Source organism: Cydia strobilella, chromosome 12 (genome assembly GCF_947568885.1).
Source record: "Cydia strobilella chromosome 12, ilCydStro3.1, whole genome shotgun sequence".
Lineage (NCBI taxonomy): Eukaryota > Metazoa > Arthropoda > Insecta > Lepidoptera > Tortricidae > Cydia > Cydia strobilella.
In genome coordinates this window covers 5,746,114-5,753,445 of record NC_086052.1, presented here as the reverse complement: position 1 = coordinate 5,753,445, position 7,332 = coordinate 5,746,114, and positions in this window count along the sequence as shown.

Below are 7,332 nucleotides of genomic sequence, written 5' to 3'. Positions count from 1 at the left end.
AGAAGTGTATATAGTCTGCATGATCTCAAATGACTTTTTCGTCTAATAAGGTAATCTGTTAAACAAAAGCCATTGTCTCTTTTATGCGTGCTGTGTGCCATTGTGTGTTGGCGCGTGCCACGGCGCGTGCTGCGCTCACATACAATGGCACACAATGGCCTACCGCTCGCACAAAAGAGACAATGGCTTTTGTTTTACAGATTACCGTCTTAGACGAAAAAGTCATTTGAGAAGATGAAGACTATAGTTGATGTGTGCGATGTGCTTGTCCTATTATAAAGATAAAAATCTTATTTATGTCAAACCAAGGGTCATTGATTGTTTTAGATTGTGCAGTCTAAGACAATTTCGTGCCAAGAATTTTACTTGTAATGTAGATGGCGCTTTGTTCTGCAAAATTTAACGTCTAGCAAACACGGGGCACGATTTTTTCATAGACTACATTTAGGATGGTATTCCATCTGTCCAATATCTTGCTCCAATGTGTATTTGTGTCTCACATTTTGCTTAATGAGAGAGTGAGACGCAATGTACATTGGACAAAGAATTTTGACAGGTGTAATACCAATTACCATCCTTATACAATACAATCAATGAATTTTTGGTTTTAAAGAGCCAGAACTGTTTTTTATAATGCTTAATGCGTGATGGACTAAGGGTCAGTTGCACCAACCACAATTAACAGACTGATTAACGTCAAGCAGCAGAGAACTATGAAACTTTCCATACAATAAAACTTAGCGAACGGTAAAACGGTGACAGACGGTTTGGTGCAACCGACCCTAAGTATGTAGGACTGTGCGAAGTTATCTTTTGGTACAGTCATCCATCAGATATATATCGGAGCGACCAAGGTGATTATAGTATGAATTTTCTCAAATGATTTTTACGCCTCACACCCTAATCTGTTAAACAAAAGCCTTTGTTTCTTTTGTTCAGCGGTTACCAATGCTACCGCTACTGACTGAACGGGAACAAAAAGAAATTTTACCGTCCTATTTATATGGTTCAAATTTATCTAGCATCTCTGTATTCTGAGGCCACACACAGGCAACCGATCGTCCTTCATTACCCAAACTCGTTATCTCAGAATGAGCTGTTACATTTTGGACCTTAATACTATCACAATAGTTGCTTTATGACGACATGGTTGCTTTGGCACGCGCTCGGCACGCATATGAAGCGCCTCTCCATAAAAGAAACAAAGGCTTTTGTTTAACGGATTAGACTTAAAACCATTTGAGAAAAATCATACTATACAAATATCTGAACACGCCTCTATTGGCAAGGCGTTATAGTGCTTGTCCATATATTTTTGAGCACCATGGCCGCTCCAATATATTTGATGGCGACTAAATATCTGTACCGTTGGCAGTACCACAAAAAAGGAATATAGTTAATGAAGTCTAGGTACAGTCAAGTGTAAAAATATGGCTGCACACATCATACTCAAAAATATGTCCATAGCTCTTATGTCAGCGAATTAAGAACTATGGGACATATTTTTGAGTAAGCAATATGCACGCATATTTTTACACTTGACTGTACATAGTTGCACTTTTGACTGTACATAAATGCGTCTAACTATACTTATTGACGTGTCCAGTGTTTAGTAGAACTATTTAGTAGGCATCTTTTAATTATTTGCCGCATTTTGCCATAAAAAAAGAACGCACGGGACTCGTATTCAGGAAATATGTAATTGTCTGCTGATCTCATACGTAGATACCGATATTAATAAATCAAATTATATTAGTCTTACGGAAAAAATAGTTATGTGATACTACATTATATATACGTCTCTTTCGTACTAAAAGGTTAAACTGATGTTTAATTAGGTATAGTATGAATTTTCTCAGATGATTTCTTCGGGCTCGGGCCCTAATCTGTTAAACAAAAGCCTTTGTTTATTTTAAGAGCAGTCTTCGACACTTGCCAAATCAGCCATGTTGTTAAAAAAGCAACTATCGTGATAGTATTAAGGTTCAAATTTATGTGACAGCGCATTCAGAGAACAATCAGGGTAGTATTTTCTTTGGAGATAACAAAACGTGTTATTACCGAATGGGCTATTTTATGAATTTGAACCATATAAATAGAATGGTAAATGTGCTTTTTAAACGGGCTTGTTCCCGTTACTCATGCCGGGGCAATTAGCAGTAAGCAGTGTAACTACTGCTAAAGGAAACAATACCTTTTGTTTAACAGATTAGGGCCCGAGCCCGAGTAAATCATCTGAGATAATTCATACTATACATAATTAGGTAAGTAAATTCTGTTAACTGGATACTCGAGAATCTACAAAATAAAATATCATAATGACATTAAAATCAAAATAAAATAATAAAATATCATATAACGCGACGGAATATTAGACAATAATAGTTATTATAATATATCTTGTGCTTAAAAAATATTTGAATGACAATTTCTATTTTTAGTTCAATTTCCGATCATTGACAGAATTTATTGTATTTGTAACAATAATAATTAAACATATACCAAAGACTGGGCCCTATATCAAAAAACTTACTATTGCAATTTACAAGTGACAAGTTACAAGATTGTAGATTTAACAAATTTGTGTACCAGAAAACATAATAGGCGACAAATTTGTATTATTTATTTTTAACAAATATGTAAATTGTAGGATTAAATCAACATTTGACATAAGCACCATGTTTTTGTGGTACGCGTTGTTGTGTGAATTTTTTGTAGATTGTAAACTTGTAGATCTGATGTGTGTGTAATAATTGTGCATGTAACACATTATCTACAACGTAACAATATTGTCGACTTGTACACTTTTTTTTTATCTGGTTTTTATTGAGGACTTGTACACTTGCAAAGTTTTTTTTTGTGATAGGGCCCTGCCGGTCAGTCAATAATATTAATACGTTTCTATATTGTATATAATGTACTATCTCTTGTATATTTTGAGTTTTGATATTATTTTATCGTGATGTTTGAATTTGTATATTTGTTTGGATGTATAACTTATGGACTATTTATAATTATGTAAGCAAAATCGTGTTAATATATAGAATAGATTTAAGTTTTACGCAAATGTTGTAAATAATAATGTGTTGACGAAATAAATTCTGTAAGAAACATAAGAAATATAACTAGTTTATCTATAGATATGTTTCTGATGTCTATTTCAGAATTTATTTCATTCTTAAATAATGAGGAGATAACAATAATCTGGTCCTTATTTTGTAAAGCTACATTTAGCAAGCCTTAACTGGTAACACTGACTCTTGAAATCGATGTTGCCGGTTTAGTATAATTTGTAATGTGTAGCCTTATAACATACTCCATTCGTTTAGTGCTATAATTTTATTTAGAATGCAAGATGTTAAATTAATATGTGTCTGAACAGACCATAACATTGGAACTAGTTATAAATACTAAACTTAGCCTAATAATAATATTCTTAGTGTAAATGTTTATAATGTAGTGACATCGTTTCTCGCGCCAGGGTCATATGGAGCATTTAAATCGTGCATTTAAGCGTAATCGGGTGAAAGCTATTCTGTTGACTTATTTTTTACGATACGTTTATTAGGGTAATTTTGTTGGCACCTACAACACGCTTAGTTTAATTTCTTATGGCGTTATTCATAAACGCGTTACTGGCCTGAATTAGCTATGAATCGTTTGTCTTTATCTGTAATTTTGACTTATGTATTTGTAAGAAAGGGATAAAAAATAATTTAACTAAATCAGGCCCGTTAAGTTTTATGAATAAGGGGGTTAGTGGATAAAAATCCTGCAAAAAGTGGGTGCCAATGACTGGTATATTATGCTAATTATTAGGTGGATTTTAACATGATGCATACTTTTATGTTGTACCCTTTTGACCGCCCTGTGCATAGACCACTATTAGGCTAATTTTTAAGTTTTATTTAATGTAGACCAAATATAGAGGCTTAAAATTCTATGCTTAGAAATTGCACTAAGGATTAGCTAGGGCCGGTCATACCTAAACAAAATATACAATAAGACTAACAAATAGCCATAACCTGTACGTCATATTAGATCACGTGTCATAATAGAAATGCCAGAATAATATAAGATATAAATAGATTAAGGTTTTCTACTAGTCGTTCTAAGTAATCGAGATTACCAAAGAATATTTAGAAGTAAGTTTCTTGATTTTACAGATTCCTTTTTATACATACGAGTATACCTGCTAGACTAAAATCTGATTCATAATAATTGGATTTATTCTTTTTCGTAGGTAATAAAATTGGATATGTCATATGATATTGTGTCAAGTTCAATAACAGATCGCTTTGCAATGATAATTGAGAAAACATCTATTCACTTGATTGTTTTTGTAGTGCCATGAAAATATTACTCAAAAAACTGCAAAGTAATTATATAAAATAATCTCAGTCCATAAATCGACGGTTTGTAGTATGTAATATCATCCTAATCGACCAGTTATTGACGATTTAGGTACTCTGTATTTTAAAAACCAAGTCCTACCCAAATGCAAATTTAAAAAAACTTGACTTAAATCAAGTTTATATTGGTTAGTCGTTACTTTTTAGTGTTTAGCTAGCAGCAGAAGTAGCCAAGCAGGTGACGTGTTCTAATCAATCTCTACACGCTTTTATTCTCTCAACAAGGGTACAGATCATTTTGAACACCTAGCGCGCGTAGCAACTTTTGTTGTAGGTAGATCCTTTTTCCACTTTTTTTTTATGCCTTATTAAAATATTTAGACAATGTATAGTATGAATCTTCCCAAATGATTTTTACACCTAATTTGTTAAACAAAAGAAACAATGGCAATGGAAAAAATAATTTGAGAAGATTCATACTAAAGAAGGCAAAGCTGCCCCATTACGTATAAACAGCCATTAAGGTTTTGACATGAAATAGTAAACTTTATTCCAATGTATTAAAGTTCTTTTTATACTGTTACCTTTCTCAGCAATGGCTGACTAGCGGTCAAAGGGTAAAAAATAGAATTCAAACGGGTTCTTCACTGAGTTATTATTACTATAAAGACGACATACCAAACAATGAAATTGTCGCAATCACAACCTGTACCACGCGACCAAAACGTCGTAAGCGCCGTAAAATTCATGGCGCTTACGCGTTTAGGTCGCGAGATTCACGCTCCGCTTCTATGGTTTGATGCCAAAACGGCAGCAACTCATACCGCGAACCACGTTCGACGTGTTACCTCCCTGTCACACTTACGTACGAATTTACAAGTGGAACAGAGAGGCAACACGTCGAACGTGGTTCGCGGTGGGCCCTCAGTTACTGGCTGTCACGGCTGTTATGCGTGATTGGGACAGAGTAAAGTATCCGTACTAAGAACGCTGAGCTCAAAGAATTTCGTATACGCATTTCCTATCTCTATCACATGCGCATGGTTTATATTTTTGTCTCGCTCGCACATTTGCAGCATAATCGGCGGGACAGCGATATAATAATGCACGTGGGCGTTCTTTAAATTCAGAATCATATTCAATTGATAAAAAAATATCCCTAAAATTTGTACGAAAATTGTACATTCCACTACGTCACGCACATACAAGTAAAAAAAATTGTCACACAAAAACGTGACGTAATGTAATGGACATTTTGGGACATCTTTATTTAATGGCAGGATGGAGAATGCTGTCGATTCTGAGTAGAATGAGCCCAAGAATGTCCAGATTTGAAAGAATCAGGTTTTCATTATTTATTTTAGAAAACGCCCATGTGCGATAGAGATAGGAAGTGGCGGGTCAATGAACTAAATTATTCGTGTTTAGCGTCCTTACTTTAGCGAAATCGTCAACTTGCTTATTTGTCTATTGTGTGTCCTATGTCAATTTTGTTAAACTCGGCTCAATTTGTTATTAAACCGGATACACTGTTGGAATCTGAGTTCCCAGTGATCGTGTCATTTCAACAACTGTAGTTTTATTTGGCCCAACCTGAAACAGGAAGGTGTATGTACAGTCAAGTGTAAAAATATGTGTGCACATATCCCATCCCATAGCTCTTATGTCAGCGAATTAAGAACTATGGGACATATTTTTGAGTATGCTGTCTACACCCATATTTGTGACATTTTCAACCAAAAGATACAGTCAAGGGCATAAATACATGTACATTCCCAAAGTTTCAAAAACATGTGTACGTTCTTACACCTTAGACAATAAAGTCGTATTCACATATTTTTGAGCCATTTTTCTGGATCGATATTTTTGCCTTCGACTGTCCCACATTGTCGGTTGACGATAAGGTTGATTTTAAATTGAAGCTATGTGGATTTAGTGCCTTTTGACAACTGACAATAATTACCCTTTTGGTTGAGAATGACACATTTTTACACTTGACTGTACCAGGAAAAAGATATTTCTTTAAATACAGCAATTCTTTCGAATACGAAAGCACCCAAATACAGGTGGATTTATTTAAATGGGGGACAACACAGCTGATTCCGAACTGCTACGCCAAAATGGTCTTAGAAGACCTTATTAAACTTTTTATGTAACGCACACAGCCAGCACAAGCTACGCGTTAGGTGCTCTTGTAGCCAATGGCAATGGCAGAACATTGCAGTAATATCCCCTATATTACTGCAATGTTCTGCCACCAGTGCAGCTCTAGCCTTTTTAGTAAACCATAGAGTAACATATACCTATACATACTGTACCAAGTTTTCAGAGATAATAAAATATGACATTGATGCATCAAGGCGGTTTGTTTACAGAGGACCTACCGGGAAACGCGAATCCGAGATTTCGCTATCTGCCTCTTTATCGCTCGAACATGCTAGAAGTGAAGTGACAGATGTTAGATAGCAAAATTTCGATTTTCTTGTTTCGAGATAGACCCTCAGATTATGGTAGTCATGGCAGTAGCGCCACCTACGCAGTTTCGCGTAATATTATTACCTATTAGGTGTATTTTCCGCTTTGTAGCGAAAAGCGCCTGGGAACAGAGAGCTTGCATGTTCTCTGTTCGTTACGGTAGCTGTTCACTGGCAGTATGCTATCGATGATTGTTGGCATTTACTGATTTTGGAAAATTATACAGTGATGATGAAAAATATATAACTCGTAGTCTCTTACCTTGCGTTGTCAGGTAAATTTAAAACGAGGAAAATAAAATACAAAATGTTTGCACACGATTTTAATTAGCTGTAAGTCAAGAGATATCATACAAAAATAACACTATATTATATATATTACTATAATATGAAAAGACACGATTGGATGAAAAAGAATGTCAACATGACATGATATTGTTTTGGATATTCCAAAAATTAGGGCAGTAGCATGTAACAAATTTTCTGGATGGTTACCTACTGAAAAA